This window comes from Mauremys mutica, chromosome 1 (genome assembly GCF_020497125.1).
Source record: "Mauremys mutica isolate MM-2020 ecotype Southern chromosome 1, ASM2049712v1, whole genome shotgun sequence".
Classification (NCBI taxonomy): Eukaryota; Metazoa; Chordata; order Testudines; family Geoemydidae; genus Mauremys; species Mauremys mutica.
Window position 1 is genome coordinate 139,565,501 of NC_059072.1, and position 21,568 is coordinate 139,587,068.

The 21,568-nt window shown below is 49.1% G+C and overlaps 1 protein-coding gene across 1 annotated transcript in view; it reads right to left on the reverse strand.

Annotated features, from left to right (window-relative positions):
• Positions 1 to 21,568, reverse strand: part of LOC123347264 (antigen WC1.1-like) — a 225,258-nt gene that overhangs the window by 22,838 nt on the left and 180,852 nt on the right. The gene's annotated exons all lie outside the window — the stretch shown is intronic.

Genomic DNA, 21,568 nt, shown 5'->3' on the forward strand with positions numbered 1-21,568 from the left:
GGCAGAAGGAAGCATTAGAGTATATAGTCTGGCCTCCTGGGTAACAGGCTATAGAATTTAATCCAGTTATTCTTGTACTGAATCCAATAATTTTTGTTTGGCTAAAGCACATCTTCCAGAAATGCATCCAGTCTTCATCTAAATACTTCAGGAGGTGCATAATCTTCTGCTTCCCTTTTCAGTTTGTTCCAATGGTTAATCACCCTCACTATGAAAAATGTGTGGCTTACTTCTAATATGACTTTATCTGGCTTTAACTTCCAGCCATTTGTTCTTGTTTTGCCTTTCTCCTCTAGAATAAAGAGGCCTCTACTTACCAGTGTTTTGTCCCTATGCAAGTATTTAAGCACTAAAGTACTTATACAGTATAATCACGTCACCTCTTGGTCTTTTTTAAAAATAAACAGACGGAGCTCCTGGAATCTCTCACTGCAAGGCACGTTTTCAAGCCCCCAAATCATCTTTGTGGCTCTTCTTTGCATCGTTTTTGTTTTTAAATATCCTTCTTAAAATGTAGACAGCACAGCTAGATGCAGTATCGCTCTCACCATGCTGTATACAGAGGTAAAATCACCTCCCTGGTCAGAAATTATCCAACAAAATGGAGCTTAACTGGAAAATGCTGGTTTGTTGAACTCAACATTTCCCATGACAGTGAGTCGGGTGCAATGAACTTTCTCCAGACCACAGAAAGGTTGTAGCAGAAACCTGCATGGTTAAGTGTCAGCTCACTTGGGGGGCTCCAGCCAGCCCTGCCATGCAGACTGCCTTGGGGCCAGGTACCCCAGTCTTCTCAGGTCAGCTGCTCTGGGTGCTCTATAATCTGCAGCTCCAGGGCAACCCTGCCATGGAGACAGGAGTCCCAGCTTTAACCAGGGCTCAGCTCCCAGATCCACAGCAAGGAATTTAGAAATCCTGGGATGGGATCCCGATTCCCAGGATCTGTGGGTCTGAGGCAGCCCTGCATTGCAGACTGCCCCAGGCAGGGGACCCCAGAGCTTCGAGACTCCAGACTAGTGGGGTATTTGGGACACCAGTTGGCCCAGGAGTCTGGAAGGCCAGGGGTCCCCAGCCCAAGGCAGCCTTCATGGAGAGGCTGCCCAAGAGTCACAGACCCTGGAAGCCCCAGCAGCAGCTGAAAGAAATTGACATTTTTGTTTTTCTCTTAGCACTGGTGAAACTGACAAGAATGTCAGTGTCACTCAGCATCTGCAGGTGTCCCTGGGACCAAATTTCATGTTGGACACTCCATGTGTTGGTGTTTCCAGAACAAATTGCTGAGGGGTTTCTGGTTCACAAGAAGTTTTGAAATAGCGAAATTTCCTGTGAGCTGGAAATCCTGCGTTTCAGTCAGTTCTTCTCACTGCTCCCCTGTTTAAACCTCCAAGGATCATCTCAGCCTTTTCACAGCACCTCCCTGGGAGCTTGTCAGAGTCTACCCTCACTTGAAACTGGGCGGTTTCAAAGTGAGGACCCGCATGTCTTCCCCCCACCCCAAAATCCTAGGGTAGGTCTCCCCTTCGGCTGCCACCACCCGGTCAATTCCGTGGGCCGGGACACCCCTGTTTCCCCCCTTGGGAACACAGATCAATTCACAGAGGAGGAACCTCCCCCCTCTTCCCTCTCTCCAGCCTGCTCTGGAGACAGAGATGCCTGGATTCAAACGCCTTGAATCTCTACACACAGGGAAGCAGCCCACTTCCCCCTCCCCTTCCCCTGAATTTCCCCAAGGGAAGGAATTAACCAAGTCCAAAGAAAAGAAAAGAATTTATTAAGAGAACAAAAGAAAATACAGAATCTCTATGAATCCAAGCTGGGCACTCATAGGGTATAACCTTGCTAAGTTCTGGAGAGAATCCTCTCTCTTTCTCAGTACAACCAGTACAAGCAGAATTAAGAATAATCAATAACAAACACACAGAATTGCAAACATAGGATTATTAGATAAGGACACAAAGTATCTTTCTAATACTCACTATCTTGACTAGAAGAAATTAGTTCAGAAAGGTGGAACTTGTAGGGACTTGATTAACTCGTCTGGTCTCTTGAACTCCAAACGGCCAAAGACAAAGACCCCCCCAAACAGAGGGAAAAGTTCCCTCCTAGGAGTTTCAAATTCTCTTCCCTGATTGGTCCTCAGGTCAGGTGCCCAGCAGGTACTATGCTTTAACCCTTTACTAACTATTCATGACACGCCCCCCAAATCGTCACAGTGGGATCCACTGGCGGCGATTTCCTCCTAGAACTGTAAAACAACCAGAGTAATAAAACACATGCACTATTACATCGACTACTAAGCATGAAAACATATTAAGAACAGTTTTTAGCCACTTGATTCTGGGAAACTTTCACGAGAGAGTGCATCAGCAACTTTGTTGGAAGCTCCTGAAATGTGTTGAATGTCAAAGTCAAAGTCTTGGAGAGCTAAGCTCCAGCGCAGAAGTTTCTTGTTGTTTCCCTTGTTGGTGTGAAGCCACTTTAGCGCAGCATGGTCAGTTTGTAGCTGGAACTGCTGGCCCCAAACGTATGGGCGTAGCTTTTCCAAGGCATACACAATGGCGTAACATTCTTTTTCACTGATGGACCAGTGGCTTTCCCTCTCAGACAGTTTCTTGCTGAGAAACACGACAGGATGGAAGTTGTGATCCGGTCCTTCCTGCATTAGTTCTGCTCCTACCCCACGTTCAGATGCATCGGTGGTAACTAGGAAGGGTTTGTCAAAGTCTGGGGCCCTTAATACAGGGTCCAACATGAGCATCGCCTTAAGCTGGGTAAAGGCTTTCTGACACGCATCAGTCCACTTAACTGCATTTGGCTGGGTTTTCCTGGTCAGATCAGTTAGTGGGGCAGCGATTTGGCTGTAGTGTGGTACAAATCGCCTGTAATATCCGGCCAAACCTAAGAAGGATTGGACCTGTTTCTTTGATCTTGGGACAGGCCACTGTTGGATAGCCTCCACCTTGGCCTGTAGGGGGTTGATGGTTCCTTGACCCACCTGGTGTCCTAGGTAAGTCACTCTGTTTTGGCCTATTTGACACTTTTTGGCCTTAACAGTTAGTCCTGCCTGCCTGATGCGCTCTAAAACCATTTTCAAATGTTCTAGGTGTTCGGGCCATGAATCAGAAAAAATGGCCACATCATCAAGGTATGCAACTGCACAGTCTTCCAATCCTGCTAGTAGACCGTCCACCAGCCTTTGGAAGGTGGCAGGTGCATTCCGCAGTCCGAACGGAAGCACAGTAAACTCATACACCCCTGCATGGGTGATGAAGGCAGATTTTTCCCTGGCGGGTTCATCTAGTGGTACCTGCCAGTATCCCTTGGTTAAATCAATGGTAGAGATGAACTGGGCACGTCCCAACTTTTCCAATAGCTCATCAGTGCATGGCATTGGATAGTTGTCTGGACGAGTTACCGCATTTAGCTTACGGTAGTCCACACAAAAGCGTATTTCCCCATCTGGTTTGGGAACCAGAACCACTGGAGATGCCCATGCACTGGTAGAAGGGCGGATGATACCCATCTCCAACATGTTGTCAATCTCCTGTTTAATAGCAACTTTGGCATGAGGTGACACCCGGTAGGGTGGTGTTCTAATCGGGTGAGCATTACCTGTGTCAATGGAGTGGTAGGTTTGCTCAGTCCGTCCTGGGATGGCTGAGAACAAGGGCGTGAAGTGAGTGCACAGCTCCTTGAGCTGTTGCCGCTGCAGACGTTGCAGGGTTGTGGAGAGGGTCACCTCTTCCACACCACCATTTCTTTTACCTTCGTAGTAGACACCTGCAGGCCACTCGGTGTCATCTCCTTCCTGAACTGTAAAGTGACAGACCTGTAATTCTCTGGGATAAAAGGGCTTTAGAGAGTTAACATGAAACACTTTAGGCTTGAAAGAGGAATCAGGGAATGTTATGAGGTAGTTAACAGCTCCCAGGCGCTCCTGGACCATGTATGGTCCTTCCCAGGACGCTTCCATCTTATGGGCCTGTTGCGCCTTCAAGACCATGACCTGATCTCCTACCTTGAAGGACCGCTCCTTGGCATGTCGATCATACCAGACCTTTTGCTCTGCTTGAGCATCTCTTAAGTTCTCTCGAGCAAGGGCCCAAGAGTCTCGGAGGGTGTTTTGAAGGTTGCTTACAAAGTCCAGAATGTTAGTCCCTGGAGGAGGTGTAAACCCCTCCCATTGCTGCTTTACCAGCTGTAATGGCCCCTTAACCTCATGGCCATACACCAGCTCGAATGGTGAGAATCCTAAACTCGGATGTGGAACAGCCCTGTAGGCAAACAGCAACTGTTGTAACACTAGATCCCAATTATTGGAGTGTTCATTGACGAATTTGCGGATCATGGCCCCCAAAGTTCCATTGAACCTTTCCACTAGGCCATTAGTTTGGTGATGGTACGGGGTGGCAACCAAGTGATGCACCCCATGAGTTTCCCACAGGTCTTTCATGGTCCCTGATAGGAAATTTGTTCCCGAATCTGTAAGAATTTCAGAGGGCCAACCCACCCTGGTAAAAATGTCAGTTAAGGCCTGGCACACAGTGTTAGCCCTGGTGTTGCCTAGAGCTACTGCTTCCGGCCATCTGGTAGCAAAGTCCACAAAAGTCAGTATGTACTGCTTTCCTCTGGGGGTCTTCTTTGGGAAAGGACCCATAATATCCACAGCTACTCGCTGAAATGGGACCTCCATTATGGGAAGTGGTTGGAGAGGGGCCTTGATCTGGTCTTGGGGTTTTCCTACCGTTTGGCATACCTTACAAGACCGGACGTAAGTGGCTACCGCCTTGCCCATCCCCTCCCAGTCAAAGGACCTTCCCAACCTGTCTTTGCTTCGTTTCACCCCAGAATGGCCACTAGGGTGATCATGGGCTAAGCTTAAGAGCTTTTCCCGGTACTTGGTCGGAACGAGCAACCGTTTTTGAGGATGCCAGCCCTCCTGGTGTCCACCAGAAAGAAATTCCTTGTATAACAGTCCTTTCTCCACAACGAACCGGGATCGGGTAGCAGAGCTGAGAGGCGGTGGGTTGCTGCGTGCCGCCGCCCATGCTTTCTTGAGGCTGTCATCGGCTTCCTGCTCTGCTTGGAACTGTTCCCTTGAGGCGGGAGACACCAGTTCCTCTGGAAGCGATGTAGGTGATGAGGTTGTTTCCGTTGACTGTGGACCGCTCTCCGCTGGTGCACAAAGTGTCATTTCAGGCTCCGGCTGAGCCTCTTGGGTAGGGTTGTTTGCTGCTTCTGCCAGTTCAGGCCCGTTGGCGCCCTCTGGCGGTGGAGTTGCAAGCGCTGGCGCCGGTGCTGGCGCTGGTTGCTCTTCCAGTTCCGGTTCTGGGACTGGAAGTACTATGGCTGCTGTAGGTGTTGGCCTGGGATCCGGTTCCACCACCTCTGTCTGGGTCTCTGGTAACACAGACGGGGTCCCGGTGGATGGCTCAGGAACAGGGATGGGTCCGGCAGCTCGTCTGGCTTGGCTGCGTGTAACCACTCCCTCTGTTTTTTGCTGTTCAATGTGTCGGGCCAAGTCGTTCCCCAGTAGCATGGGAATCGGATGGTTGTCATAGACAGCAAAAGTCCACTTCCCTGACCAGCCCTTGTACTGGACAGGTAAACGCACTGTAGGTAATGTTACAGGTTTTGACATGAAGGGTCGAATTGTCACTTTGGTTTTCTGGTTGATGAATTTGGGGTCCACGAAGGTTCGGTGGATAGCTGACACATGTGCTGCAGTGTCTCTCCATGCGATGATCTCCTTTTCGTCCACTCTCAAAGTTTCCCTATGTTCTAAGGGTATTTGAGAGACATCTATGTCCGGCTTTCCTTGGTGTGAAGGTGCAAGGAGTTGCACTCGGTTTAGGTTCTTTGGGCATTTGGCTTTGATATGCCCCAAATCATTGCATTGAAAACATCGCCCAGTTGATGGGTCACCGGTTTGTGTTGGTCTACTGGAGACTGGTGAGGTAGAAGAAGAGGTAGAGTGTGACTGTCCGTGGGTTGTAGGTGTGGGTTTGATTGGTCCGCGACGGTAGGGTTTAGTGTCGGTGTGTACCCTGTTGGATTCGCTCCCCTTGGCAGTAGCTGTCGTGTTGTCTACCGATGCCATCCATCTGGCTCCAATCTCTCCTGCCTCAGTGAGAGTTTTTGGTTTACCATCTTGGATGTAGCGTCTAATGTTCTCAGGAACACCATCCAAGAACTGCTCCATCATCATCAGGAGGGTTAGCTCGTCCATGGTTTGAACATTGGCTCCTGCTAACCACGAAGAAAAATGCTTTTCAATGTAGGAGGCGTGTTTTGGAAATGACTCCTCCGGTGTCCATTTCTGGTTTCTGAAACGCTGACGGGCGTGATCAGGGGTGATGCCCATTCTGAGTCTGGCCTTGGTTAGGAATAGTTGAAAGTCGTTCATTTGGCCCATAGGCATTTCAGCTGCCACCAGGGATAATTGTCCGCTGAGCTGTGACCTCAGCTCCAGCATGTATTGATCTTTAGGAAGATGGTATCCAATACAGGCCCTCTCAAAGTTTTCTAAAAAGGCCTCAACATCATCCCCTGCCCTGTAGGCGGGAAATTTTCTCCGAGAAGGTTGATCAGTAGGTTGAAAAGGGGTTGGATTGGTTGGCTCCTGCTGCTTAGTCTTTGCTAATTCCAGAGCCTGCTGGTGGGTCTCCCTCAGGATTTCCATTTGTCTCTTGTGCTCAGCCTCTTGTTTCTCCAGCTCCCTCTTGTGGTTAGCTTCTTCCCTGGCCCTTTCTGCAATAATTAGTTCCATCTGTCTTTGATGTTCTTTTTGTTTTTCTTCAGCCTGCAGCCTGGCCAGGTCAAGTTTGCTAATTGTTTCACCAGTACTCATGATTGTGTGCCTTCTGGTGCTGGCCACACCCCTATGCAGTCAGTGAACTGTCTGTGGTGTTTGACAGTCCCTAACCCTGGCTATGATAACTTGAGTAAAGAAAGAGAAATCAATCCTTTGTATAGCAAATTGTGGTTTGTGTAATGTTACTGGTTTGTACTGAGAAAGAGGGAAAGAGTAAAAAAAAATTCCTCTGTCTCCCTCTGCTCTGAGTTGCTGTACCCAGCAGCCCAGCTGAAAGGCTGCTGCTAACAATACCCCTGAGAAAAATCTGGTCTATTTCCTCAGGGATCTGTGTTCTCCTGTCTCCTGATCCTTTCAAAAGACACAGGGAGAAAAAAAAAAACCTGGCTGGAGGGTTTCTCTCTTCCCCCCCCAAACCTGTTTTTCCTGTTGGATGGGAATGTACTTTGGCGAGCACTTCCCCCCACCTCAGGAATCCTGAGTGGTACCTCGTATCACAATGGACGCAAGTACCGCTCCACAGGAGGGCTTTGTAACAGAAAGCCCTGCAAAAAACTGAAAATACTTCTAACCCTGAAACTGCCTCAGAGTGCCTCTGGTAGAAAAGCCTTGCCTCTCTCTCTGGGTCCGAAACACCACTGCCACCATGTCAGAGTCTACCCTCACTTGAAACTGGGCGGTTTCAAAGTGAGGACCCGCATGTCTTCCCCCCACCCCAAAATCCTAGGGTAGGTCTCCCCTTCGGCTGCCACCACCCGGTCAATTCCGTGGGCCGGGACACCCCTGTTTCCCCCCTTGGGAACACAGATCAATTCACAGAGGAGGAACCTCCCCCCTCTTCCCTCTCTCCAGCCTGCTCTGGAGACAGAGATGCCTGGATTCAAACGCCTTGAATCTCTACACACAGGGAAGCAGCCCACTTCCCCCTCCCCTTCCCCTGAATTTCCCCAAGGGAAGGAATTAACCAAGTCCAAAGAAAAGAAAAGAATTTATTAAGAGAACAAAAGAAAATACAGAATCTCTATGAATCCAAGCTGGGCACTCATAGGGTATAACCTTGCTAAGTTCTGGAGAGGATCCTCTCTCTTTCTCAGTACAACCAGTACAAGCAGAATTAAGAATAATCAATAACAAACACACAGAATTGCAAACATAGGATTATTAGATAAGGACACAAAGTATCTTTCTAATACTCACTATCTTGACTAGAAGAAATTAGTTCAGAAAGGTGGAACTTGTAGGGACTTGATTAACTCGTCTGGTCTCTTGAACTCCAAACGGCCAAAGACAAAGACCCCCCCAAACAGAGGGAAAAGTTCCCTCCTAGGAGTTTCAAATTCTCTTCCCTGATTGGTCCTCAGGTCAGGTGCCCAGCAGGTACTATGCTTTAACCCTTTACTAACTATTCATGACAGAGCTCTAGTTCAGTTGCTTGTCCACTATGACCCCTGCGAAGACCATGGGAGAGATCTGTATGTTTATGTATATTATGTGTTACCCCTGTTGCTTTTATTGCTGTTTTGCCATTTCCTACCAGGGTTCAAAGAGTAACTCCTGCTGGAGCTCCCCATATGTCCCAGCAAGGCAGACAATGGCCACAGAGACCCCAGTCACTGGTACTCAACAGACAATATAGGGGTCAAGGCCTTTGAACTTTTGCCTCTGACCATGCCAGGCACAACCCCCCTAGCTTGGGAGAGGGGCGGGGCCCTTCAAGTGGGAAAATTAGACAAAGAGCTTGGGAACTATGAAAAGGGAGCCCTGATGAACAGAGAGGGAGAGGCAGAGTCTGCAGGGAAGGAGACCGAACCCAGTCCCCAGAAGCAGGGGTACCTGGGATGGGTTGGGCCAGCCCAGGTTTTGAGGGAAATGCTGAGGATTAGGTAAGACATGTGCCTGTTGGCCTTAAGTTGCTTTAACACTTTTCTCTCTGGTCACTGTGTTCCTATGGATACATAAATAATATCATTCTCCTGGGCCTGGTACTATTCAATATTTTCATTAATGATTTGGATGATGGAGTAGAGAATAAACTCATAACATGTGTGGATGATACAAACCTGGGAGGGGTCACAAGCTCTTTGGATGAGAGTATTAGAATTCATAATGACCTTGATACATTGAAGAATTGGTTTGAAATCAGTAAGGCCTGCTCTACACTAAGGTGGGGGTCGAACTAGGGTACGCAAGTTCAGCTACGCGAATAGCGTAGCTGAACTCAAAGTACCCTAGTTCGACTGACTTACCCGTCCAGACGCGGCGGGGTCAAACTCCACGGCTCCAAGGTCGACTCCGCCACTGCCGTTCGCAGTGGTGGAGTTCCGGAGTCGACCGCAGCTCTTCTGGAGTTCGAACTATCACGTCTAGATCAGACGCGATAGTTCGAACTCCGAGAAGTCGAACTCACCGCGTCGACCCGCGTGGTGAGTATGGACCTGCCCTAAGTTAAAATTCAATAAAGACAAGTACAAAGAACTAGACTGAGGAAGGAAAAATCAAATGCAAAAAATCCAAAATGGGGAATAACTGACTAGGCAGCAGTACTGCAAAAATGTTCTGTGGTTATATTGGATCACAGACTGAAATGTGTGATGCTGTTTTGAAAACAGGAAATGTCACTCTGGATTTTATTAACAGAATTGTCCTATGTAAGGCAGAGGAGGTAATTGTCCTGCTTTACTCAGCACTGGTGAGATCTCAGCTGGAGCACTGTGTCCAGTTGTGGGCTCTCTCTCTCCGATGGGTAGGATAAGAAGTAACCACTTAGATTGCAGCAAGGGAGAGTCAGGTCAGATATTTGGAAAATCTTTCTAACTAGAAGGATAGTTAAGTACTGGAACAAGGTGCCAAGGGAGGTTGTGGAATCCCCATCATTGGTGACTTTTAAGAAAAAGTTAGAAAACATCTATCAGGGATCACCTAGAGGTATATTTAAACCTGTCTTGGTGTAGGGGGATGGACTAGCTGACTTTGTGAGGTTCCTTCCAGTCCTCCATTTCTATTTATTCCAAGGTTTTATAAGCTATTCAGGTCTGCCGATTTCTTTTAAAAAAATTATCCCTAGTAGATACTTTTTAACATCCTCCTTAGTTACCAACAGACTGCAGAGTGCATCACCCTCTTCACATATTATGAATACACATCCTACTTCTATACAAAACCAGAAATGTTTATTGAATACCTCTGCCTTATTTGCATTATTATAAACTATTTTACCATCTCCATTTCTAATGAGCCTACACATTTGTTAGGATTTGTTTGTTTGTTTTTGCTCCCAATATACTTTAAAAAAATCTCATTATTGTTCTTAGCACTGCCAAACATGGAGTTTTCCCTGATAGCTTTAGCTTCCCTTATCAAGTTTCTACATTTCATAACTTCTAATATATATTGATTGCTACTGAATTCCCCTCTCGCCATTTTTTGTTAAAAAAATAAAAAATAAAAAAATATATAATTGCTGCTTACACTGTCCCACTGCACCAGGATAGGCTTTTGGCCAAACTTATAGGGCTGTGGAACACCTAACTCCTTAAGGCTACTTTGTAATTTTCATCTAGGACACATTGAGCTCCAGCTGGCTGGAGGGGACAGTGCCTGCTCAGGACGTGTGGAAGTAAGACATGGAGACACCTGGGCTACAATCTGTGATGCACACTTTGGTCTCAAAGCTGCCAGTGTTATCTGTAATGAACTACAGTGTTGAACAGCTCTATCTATCCCAGGAGCAGGGCCGCCCAGAGGGGGGGGCAAAGGGGGCAATTTGCCCCGGGCCCCGGGCTCCGCAGGGGCCCCCAAGAGAAGAGCGGAGGCTCCCGCCTCCACCCCTCTCCTGGAGCCTCAGCGCATCAAGCGCCGAGACTCCGGCCGAGCCCCTGAGCCCTGCCCCGAGCCGCGTGGTGAGGGGGCGGGGCTGGGAGCTCCAACGGGGCCTGAGCCCCGCCCCGCTCAGAGCGCCGTGGGGAGGGGGCGGGGCAGCTGCCTCCGCTCGGCGTGGAGCTCACAGTGCCCCGAAGGCCCGCGGCGGGGACCCCCCCCGCCATCGAATTACCGCCGAAGACCGGGCGGCGGGTCCCGCTTCGGCGGTAATTCGGCGGCGGGGGGCTCCCGCCGTGGGTCTTCGGGGCACTTTGGTGGCGGGTCCCGGAACGGAAGGGCCCCCCGCCGCCGAAGACCCCGGGCCCCCGGAATCCTCTGGGCGGCCCTGCCCAGGAGGAGCTCATTTCAGAGAACAACATGGACCAATCTGTACCGAGGAATTCCAGTGTCCCAGGATATCACACCGGAATCAGACATGCTCCCATACAAATGATGCTAGTGCCATATGCTCACGTGAGAATTTGGCATGTCTCTAAAATCCCAGTGTTGTGTATTCTTGTCATAAACAGATAGTTAAAGGTTAATGTCTCTTTTAGCAGTAAAGAGTTAAGAAGCTCAGTAAACCTGGCTGACACCTGACCAGAGGACCAATGAAGGGACAAGATACTTTCAAATCTTGTTGGAGGGAAGTTTTTGTTTTGTGTTCGTTGTTTGGGGGTTGTTCGCTCTCGGGACATGAGAGGGACCAGACGTCCATCCAGGCTCTCCAAATCTTTCTGAATCAGTCTCATGTTTTAAATTTGTAAGTACCTAGTCAGGAAGGCATGTTAGTCTTCTGTTTGTTTTCTCAACTGTAAATGTTTCTTTTGCTGGAAAGATTTTTACCTCTGTTTGCTGTAACTTTGAACCTGAGGCTAGGGTGGATTTCTCTGGCTATATAATTTAAATATCCTGTAAGCATTTTTCATCCTGATTTTACAGAGATAATTTTTACCTTTTCTTTTTCTTTAATTAAAAGCTTTCTTTTTAAGAACCTGATTGATTTTTCTTTGTTTTAAGATCCAAGGAGTTGGGTCTAGACTCACTAGGAGTTGGTGCGGGGGAAAAGGAGGGGGGGATGGTTAATTCCTCTTTGTCTTAAGATCCAAGGAGTTTGGATCTGTGTAAAGCCTTTCAAGGCAGCCCAGGGAGGGGAAAATCTGGGGGCAGAAAGGAGAGGGGAATGGTTAATTTCTCCTTGTGTTAAGATCTAAGGGATTTGGGTCTGTGTTCCCCAGGGAAGGTTTTGGGGGGACAGGGAGTGTACCAGACACTATATTTTTGGTTGGTGGCAGCGCTATCAGATCTAAGCTAGAAATTAAGCTTAGAAGGGTACATGCAGGTCCCCACATTTGGACGCTAAAGTTCAGAGTGGGGAGGAAACCTTGACAATTCTAGAGTAGGGTGCAGCAATAAAATGATCTCACTCTGTAGGGAGCTGGGAAAATAGAGCTGCTAGCAACTTCTAGTAAAACCTAAACAACTCAATATAATGGGAATGGGTTCGGTCCCCCCTTGACTTTCCTTTTCTTTATTATTTAATATAAAATATCTTAAATGCTCCCTCTTTAAACCCCTTCTCCCTTCTCCCCAGGGCACACAGAGTTCCGGCTGGAATTACCAGATGCCAACGTTCTCTGTCGTCAGCTCGACTGCAGATTCGCTGTATCAGCTCCAGGAGGAGGGTATTTTGGGAAGGGAACTGGCTCTGTCTGGACAGACACATATCACTGCAAAGGGACTGAAACCCATTTGGGCCATTGCCCTGTTACTGCTCTGGGGCCTCTCAGTGCTCACACAACAATGATGCCAGTGTGGTTTGCTCAGGTAAGTGCAGGAGAGATGCTGGATTAAAGACACCTGCCCCTCAGTGTGTGACACTGGCCCCCAGAGTAGGGGAACCTCAGGACACAGCAAGGGGAGGGGGAGCTAGATCCTAAACCACCTATAATAATAGTAAATGTATTAAAGATAAAATTAAATAATATCTTACAAAAGAATAGTCGTGACCTGGGAAAGCCCTGGATTCTCCAGTAAAAACATCAGTAACTCTGTCCTTATGCAGGGTAGTGGAGCAGGGGCAGCACTTTGTCCTTCAGGTTACATAAATGTCACCAATTCATTGTCCTCAGGATTCTCCAATAGTAATTAGAGGGGAGCTGGTCGTGACTCCCAATATGGAGGTTGCGTCACACTTTCTAGTATAAAATATTCCTGGCACCTTCTTGAGAAGCTCTCGCGCCTTCCTTGATTGCTGCAGCCTTTGAAATTTGGGAAGGGGTCAGAGCTGGGGCCAGAGAGTTGCCTTCTCCTAGTGCAGTGAGAATCCTTCCAGGTTTGGCTTTGTATCATGTGTTGAGAATGTAAATCTGCCTACACTGAGACGTGAACAACAACAAGTTCTATCTTAACCCTTCAATTAATTGAACACATTGTGTACATGTGTGTTCATGCACGCATGCAGGTAGTTTCAGAATTACCAGTGCAAAAAAATATGGGTCTCTTCTGCTCGGTTATCACAAGACTTTGGATTCCATTGGTCTGATGGGCACTGCCAGAGGGAGCTGTGCTGCTCACTGCATGCAACATGGTCCAGCCATGTTGGACCCTTTCCATATTCAGAGCCGCAAGAAATATACCCTCCGTCTCCACAGTTCAGCTGTTTGCAGACAGTTGCTGGGGTGACTCCAGACATCTGATTGGAGCAAACACTGCCCCACGTCCCATTGTAGAAAACCTCCAGCCACCCAGCACACCACTCCTGAGTGCCACTGAGAGGCAATACTTCCGCACTGCACTATACTAGCTGCTTGCAGGCATTCTCCTGGTGCACTCCTAGGGTGAACTCCTGGCTCCATTGAAGTCAATGGAGGTTTTACCATTGCCTTCAGTGGGGCCAGGATTTCACTCTTAGCCTTGAAATGTTATTTGGCTACCAAGATCCTTGTGCTGTTTGGATCCAGTGCACACACACTGCACCCATCAGGTTGCCATACTAGTACATACTGTACTTGACACAGCCAGTGGGGGTGCCATGTACAGACTCTGCTGTTGTCTTTTAACATTGTCAGTCTCTCCTGTGTCTGAACTCGGTGAGTAATTCCTAACTTACTACCTTGCTGTAAGACTCACTGATTCTGAGACACATACAAAGACAGATTCACATTCCCAGGGAGTCACAATATTCACCAACAGAGCACGTCCTCTTCCCCACCCCCAATTCACAACCTGCTTAGTGTGGTATGAATTGATCAGCTGGAATCTCACGTTGGACTCAGAGATGACACCACACTTCATGGGACAGCTCCAGTCAGAACCATCAGTGCCACGAACTATCTAACACTGGGAGCTCCTGCACTGGACCCAGGTCACTCTGAATCACTCAGACTGCTGAATGGAGAGAATCAGTGCGATGGGAGAGTTTAGATTTCCCTCCGTGGTGCGTGGGGCAGAGTGCTGGATGACCAGTGGGACATGAACGATGACAGTGTGGTGTGCAGGGAGCTCCAGTGTGGAGTAGCTGAGAAAGCTTATAACCCCCCTAAGTCTGAGCGAGGAATATTTTCAGCAATTTCACACCCCTACCATGCTCCACACCCCCACCAGGTCCTGGTGTCCCTGTCTCGGATATCACCCATGGACTGTCTAGGGGATTCACCCAGCACCGTGCCCATGCCTGTATGCGATTAAGTGCATTTTGCCCTGTTTTCCCAGGGGTTCGTTTCATCTTATTTATCCCCGCAGTACGAGAGTACACCCCAAACAACTGTTTTGCCACCTGTTCAGGGATTAGAAATGGGTGTGCCACTCCTGCCACATCAATTCCTAAGGTGCCCCGTCCCAAAAGACTACACCATATGATTACTGGTCCTCACAAGTTAGACCCTCCATTTCCCTGCCCACCTCCACTAGCCACAGCACAAACTGATCCCAATCCTCCCAGGGTAGCTTTCCCAAATGACCCAGTACTTCAGGGACAAGGGGCAGATTTCTGCCTGTTCTACTACTTGTGGGGCATGATCCCCCAACCCTGCAACTGGGGCCACTATTTCTGCCTCTTGCAGTTCCTCCCGGGTAGCCTCTCTCGCAGGGGCTGTCACTGTCACTGTGGATCGCCGGCTTACAATGTCCACTGGCAGTGGTGGGTACAGTGTTTTTTCAGGATAGGGTGGTGGAGATGTTTTCTTTAGCTCCATTAGCAGGCAGATGGTCTGGAGTCACCAAGTTCATTGCTCCCATGTTTACATTGATACAATTCCTCCTTTAAGTCTCCTACTCTCCCCAGCAGTTTATCTCTCTCTCTCCGGATTGCCTCACAAGACTCCTCTGTCCATCCAGCATCCCGTGCCTTCAAATCTGCCACCACTACTGCTAACACGGATTTTTCTGTTAAAATCCGCTGCTGATCCACAATCCCCTCCAAATCCCTTTTTACCCAGTATGGCATCCCAGCACACAAACCTTGTAATACCATTCCCTTTTTCCTACATTCCTTTCCCTTGGGGTCTCCCAAAACCTCCCCCATCTCCTTCTCACTCTCATCCCAGGTGGATCACTGCACGTAGTATGAGCCCTGATTCTTCCTTATCCATTTGTTCAAAAAATCCATTACCCCAGCTTGCCAGAACCCGCAACTACCAGCACAAGAGTTCGCCATACCCCCTCCAAGCAGCTGCGTGGACTGTTGGGGAGGGGGACTTACAGGCTACCACTCACCTATCCGATGCGATGTACTCGAGTCCCTGGCACCAAGATGTTAGAGAGCTTATTCCTTCACTTTTACCCTTTTCTGGTTCTTTTTGCATGAACAGAGAGCAACAATACCCGAAGTTTGAAGGTGCAAACAATTTGATGTTTATTGGGGTGAACTTCCAGCAAGCTTAAATTCAAGGTTTTTTTTCTTATTTTTAAATTCCAACTTACTTTTTGTTTGCTCCTAATTTATATTAGTAATATTCTTAGCTATACCTTAACCAATTATTTTACTAAAATTTACCTAACCAATTTTAACATATTGTAACATGATTAGCTAACCAATTATATTTCACCACCTTAATTAGTTTACACCCAGCAAAATTAATTATACAGTAGACAGAAACAATTACAAAACCAGACAAAGACCATGCAAATAAACATACAAAACAATACAAAAGTAAGGATTTTAGAACTACATTTATACAGCCATAAGGGTTTTCCAGATGTGTCTATTAATAAGTAAGTTTTTACTAAACAGAAAACTATTAAACTAAATTTCTAGGCTTTTAAATCACCTTTCTAACAGCCCCAGATTGCCTTATTTTAATCTAACTAGTTTGAAATGTAAGGACGTAACCATACATTTCCCAGTTTATGGCTGCTAAAAAACCAGGCCTCAAACTGTTACAGTAAAAAAAGGCCATTACACAAACAGTAATTTTTAATTCTTTCATTTATACCTCTATAACTAGTTAAGTAATAAAAATACACCTAAATTCTTAAAGTATAGGCCTTTGCAAACAGGCTTAAATATATATATCCTAACACTGGTTAAGGTACAGCTAAAAATTTAAGCTTGCTGGAAGTTCACCCCAATAAACATCAAATTGTTTGCACCTTCGAACTTCGGGTATTGTTGCTCTCTGTTCATGCAAAAAGGACCAGAAAAGAGTAAAAGTGAAGAAATAAGCTCTCTAACAATAATAATGACAGGAGTTCTGGTTTTTGTTCATTTCTCATTAGGGTCACAGGCACACAATGCCCTCTGGGTTCAGGCCCTTTTGTCTCAGGGGATTTGCCTTTGAGGACAGAGCTGGCTGATCTTACCTGAACATGTCACTCCAGCATCCTCTCCATGACCGCAGTCACTCTCACCAAATCCCTCATTCCCACAGTGCCAGAGCACAGACTCGCTACCATCACAGGCAACTTCATCCAGCCAAATTGGTCCAGATCCTCGTCCAAAATGAGCATTAAGATGGACACTGACAGCAACTCCACATTCCAACTGCTTACAGACAACCCCAGCATCTGCCATGTCCCAGCGATCACTACACACTGTCCCCCACTGATCCTGGTGTTTAACCTCCACTCTCCCGGCACAGGGGCTGCCTCCATTCACCAGCCTCAGCTCATCAGCACCTTTAAAGAGAGACACGGAGCAGGGTCAGAGCGAGCAGGGAGCCCCCGCCCCAGCATTATCACAGCAGAGTCCGCACCCAGCAGCAGGGGGATCTGAGCCCAGAGCCATGAGACTGGGACATGCCCAGAGCTGCCTCATGGTGCCATCTGATCCCATCTCAGGATCTCACACTCGGGGCTATCAGTGCTGCAGCTCTCGCCATTTTATCCCCACTCTGGTGGTTTGGGGTGTTTTTACCTGCCTCGTGAGAACACGATGAAAGGCCCCAACTCACAGGGTTTCCCTTATTCTAAATGGTGCCATCTCCTGTCATTGTTAGTGCAGCTGAAGCCAGCGAGATGCCACCATCTCCTTACAGTCTGTCAGTGTGTGGGAGTGAGGCTGCCCTGAGTAAAGCTGGCTTCCACTTCCCACTAAAGCCCGCGGGGAACAGGGCTGTCTCTGTATGGCTGAGGGGCTGGAGAGGACCCAGGGACCGTGATGGGCAGCAGATACGCTGTGAAAGGAGGATGGGGAGAGTGAGGGGAGCAGGGCACTGTGGGGACAGGAGGCAGATTCAAGGGTTGCAAGGGAATGGGGTAAAGACAATGAGTCGGCCGGAGGGAGGGGTGGGGAGGGGGTTCTGGAGCAAGAGGAGGAAAGAGGGTGGGGAAGGGAGAGAGAGTCTGTAGCAGGGGGTTGGAGGGACAGAGGGGAGGAGGGTCTGGAAAGGGGGGTAGGAAGGGGCAGGACTGAGGAGGTGGGTCTGGAGTGGGGGGCGGGAAGGAGGTTGGAAAGCAGGGGCAGGAGGGAGAAGTGGGAGGGAGAGGGTTGTTTGCAGTGGAGGTTAACAAGGAGGCAGGAGAGAGAGAGTCAGAAGGGAGGGGAGGGAACAGGGATCTGAAATTGGGGCAGGAGGAAGGAATGGAGATGGAGCACAGGGTGGTCTGGAGGGAGCACAGGGAGCATGGGGCTGGAGGGGGTTATTGAGCAGGGGGAAGGAGGGAGGGGAGGACAACAGGGTCTAGAGAAGAGAGTCTGCATGGGGAGGTGGAGGGAGGAGGGGGTCTAGAGTGGGGGGCAGGAGTGAGAAGTGAGGAGGGGGTGAGGAATTGGGCAGGAGGAGAGAAGGGAAGGGAGAGAGCAGAGGGGGGTAGAAGGAGGCATGAGGAGAAGAGGGGGCTCTAAAAAGAGGGGAAGGAGGAGCTGGGGTGAGGAAGGGTGATCATGTGAAGGGCGAGGAGGGAGGGGGCCTGAAACAGGGCAGTAAGAGTGTGAGGACACGAGGGATGTGGCACAGAGGATGGGAGGGAGCCTGGAGAAGGGACACATGAGGGAGTGTTTGGGATGATGGAGGAGTGCGGATGGAATGGGGGGGGGGGTCTGGTGCTGGTGGACGTGAGGTAGGGGAGGGATTTTGGAACAGAGGGACAGGAGGAAGTATTGGGGAGGGGAATGGAGTCTGGAACAGGCAGGGGATGGGGTCAGGAGTGGTAGCAGGCAGGCACGAAGGAGAGATGGGGAGGGGGCTCTAGAATGGGGCAGTGCTTCCCAGTGTCAGGCAGAGAAGTTGCAGGGGACAGGGTGGGGTGGGGGAAGCCTGGGAAGTGTTGCTATTTGCAAATGGCTAAATCATTCCCGTTGTGTTACAGTGACCCTGTAATAGATGTGAATGGGTGATGTCAGTGTGAAGGTCTCCAATAACAGAAGTTCTGTGTGTGAGTGTGAACCACGCTGCATTGACCAGCCCTTCATCTGTCATAGGAACTGAACCAGAAGGGGACAGGTAAGGCAGTGCTGGGCAATGGACGGCAGTTCCCCGTCTCACAGGTGAGGGGAGGGAAGTGCAGTCTCCATCTGAGCAGCTGGGGGAGTCGTGGAGTTTGGGTCATTAAATGGTGACTTTTCAGCCTGCAATTCTCACCCCCACTCTGGCAGAGGAGTAGAGGGGGGTTCTAAAGTCCAAAGACGGATGGAAAAATGGGACTGGATGGTTTTTTAACCTCACAATTTTTGTTCTGTGGCACTTGGCATTACAGCCTTGTGCTCCCTACCGGAGCTTCCTCTCCTCACCTGCCCCACACATTTCCCTCTTCCACTAGTCTGCTCCCACCCTCCTCCCCTGGGCTTTTCCTCCTTCTCTTCTCCCCTTTCTACTTGGCCTCTCTGCTTTGCGTGTGTAGCAGGGTCGGCAGCCTATGGCACGCATCCCAAAGACGGCACGCGAGCTGATTTTTAATGGCATGGTGCTGCCTGCCGGGGTCCAGCTCAGCCTGCTGCCGAACCCCGGCGGCGGGCTGAGCCGGACCCTGGCAGGCGGCAGAGTGCCGTTAAAAATCCTGCCTGACCCAGCCCGCTCTTCTCTGCCTCCCGCCTATCACTCTCTCTGGCAGGGGCAGGGGGCAGAAGCAAGCTTACTCCTGCCGGCTGCTGCTGTACAGCAGGCTCCGCCAGCAGCAAGCTTCTCCCACCCCCACCTCTTCCCCCAGCGTGCTGCATGGAGTCCCGCATCCTCTCCCTCCCTGCCGCCAATGGCCCTTGCGAGGGAGGGGAAAAGAGCAGCCCCAGCACCCTAGCTGCTCAGACCGGTAAGGAGGTGGGGAAGGGAGGCAGGAGCGGGGCCTTGGGGAAGGGGGGTAGGAGCGGGACGTATCCCTCCAGCCCCCTGCCCCCACTCCCTGCAAGCTGCTTTTCTGCCAGTAGCTCTGAGTTCCACCCCTGCCCCCAGTTGTTTCTACAGCTGTTTGCATTTCTGGGGGTTGTGGAGAGGCAAAGCTGGCTGCTGGGAGAGAGGCAATTCACAGGGACTGTGAGAATGGGCCACTGCTTGCCACACAGTCCTCGGGTATTGCCTGGGAGAACTGGCCCCCAGGACAGGGTTTGAAGGCCCAGGACTGTCCCTGAGACTGGGAGCAAATCCATACATCATTACTATGCCTAGGAGCTACGGGTACATGCAGAGTGCCACTGTGACCCCTGGAACAGGCTGGTTGCAGCAGTGGATGGCTGAGTTGGGGACACCATGGTTAAGGAGCCTCCATGCAGCTTAGAGAACAGTGCAGTTCACACCAGTATGCAACCAGACCATCCTGTTCCTTTAATGCCAAGCAAATACAAAGTGGTCACTTTGCTGCAATCCATAGGGAAGGTTATTCAGCTGCTGCTCTGTTCAGTCCAGTCCCAAAGGAAACCTCTTGGGCCTGGTCTGCTCTATGAAAAAAAGGGGCTTTTTTCAACCAAGTTAACTCAGTGATGGTAGGACCCAAGGCTAAGTGCATACAAAGTTCTGTTTCCATGAACAGAGTTGAACCCAACAACAGGCAGCAGTTTCAATGCTCAGAAATCCCCAGCCTGCCCCTCCAGTGAGCTCCAACAGGCTTTGTTTCTTTTATCCCTTCTAGGATCCTGGTCCCAACTTCTCTACTGTCTTCTCCCTCCAAGAGGGACAGTCCAACACCAATATCCTGGACCCTGCACTGGCAACAAGGGAAACCCCTGCCTAGCTCTGCCCTGACCATGTGGACAGTGCCTTGGGCAATAGCCCCCACTGTCTGCAGATGTTTTTACTGCATGAAGGATGTTGATGGTTCTGTATATTGAGTGGGCTTGGCCCAGTCATTGGCTTTCATGTGGTCTGTGAGTTACTTTTGATCCAAGACCCTGTGATCATAGAATATCAGGGTTGGAAGGGACCCCAGGAGGTCATCTAGTCCAACCTCCTCCTCAAAGCAGGACCAATCTCCAGGCAGATTTTTACCCCGGTTCCCTAAACAGCCCCCTCAAGGATTGAACTCAGAACTCTGGGTTTAGCAGGCTAATGCTCAAACCACTGATATATCCCTTGCCCGCCCTGCTCATAGCAGTCATTACCACCTTTCAGAATAACAATTACATTTACATACTACACCTATCATATGCTTGCACCACTTCTGTGGTCCAACTTGAAATAATGACCCCACCCAGCACTCTGAATGTTGACAAGTTCAGATCTGGGTCTGGGAGTGGAACCCGCAGCTTTGGTCCATCCTTGATATTTTGTCATTTGTTTGCCTGGAGCACACGTAATTGTATTATCTTTGCCTGGAGCCCACATATTTGTTTTCCCACACAATTTAAAGAGTTCAATAGTTGTGAAACACTACTATGAAGTATTCCCCCTGGGATGCCACCTGGAACTGGGGTACAGCAGAGCCCCTTGACACTGCGGCCTGGGCTCCCTCTCACATTGTGCTTCTGTGACAAACTGCAAAGCCCTCCAGCCTGCACTATCACCAGCATTCACATAGGTAGGGAAACAAGAAGCTGCAGTTGCACACAGGATCCCTGGGTCTGTAGCTGTAATGTTAACTACTGGATCACAACAAATGACTCCATAATATGATATTCCTGTGCTGTGTAGGGCTGAGGTATATTTCAGCTGAGCTCTCTCTGCTACGCTAGTTCTACAGGTATGAGAGATTTTGAAATTTTCTATTACTGGTTGGTCCAAAATGTGAGAAGTAACAGAGCAGATGGGGGAGTGCTCTCGGCTAAATCTAATTCTGGCCAATCTGGGAGAATCTTCCCATTCCTCAGTCACCCTATGAGGGTGGCAAAGGGACTACATAAATTCCCACCCTCCCCGTACCTCTGCGGTTGGGTGTCTGGGTCTGGAATTTAGCATGAGTGTAACGTTTTCAAAAGTGCCTCAGTGACTTAGGACCAACCTGCCATTTTCCTTTTCCATTTTCTCTTGTATCTGCATTTTTAGAGGAAAGGAAAGATGTGGCATTGAAAAAACTGGAAACGAGATAATGAAA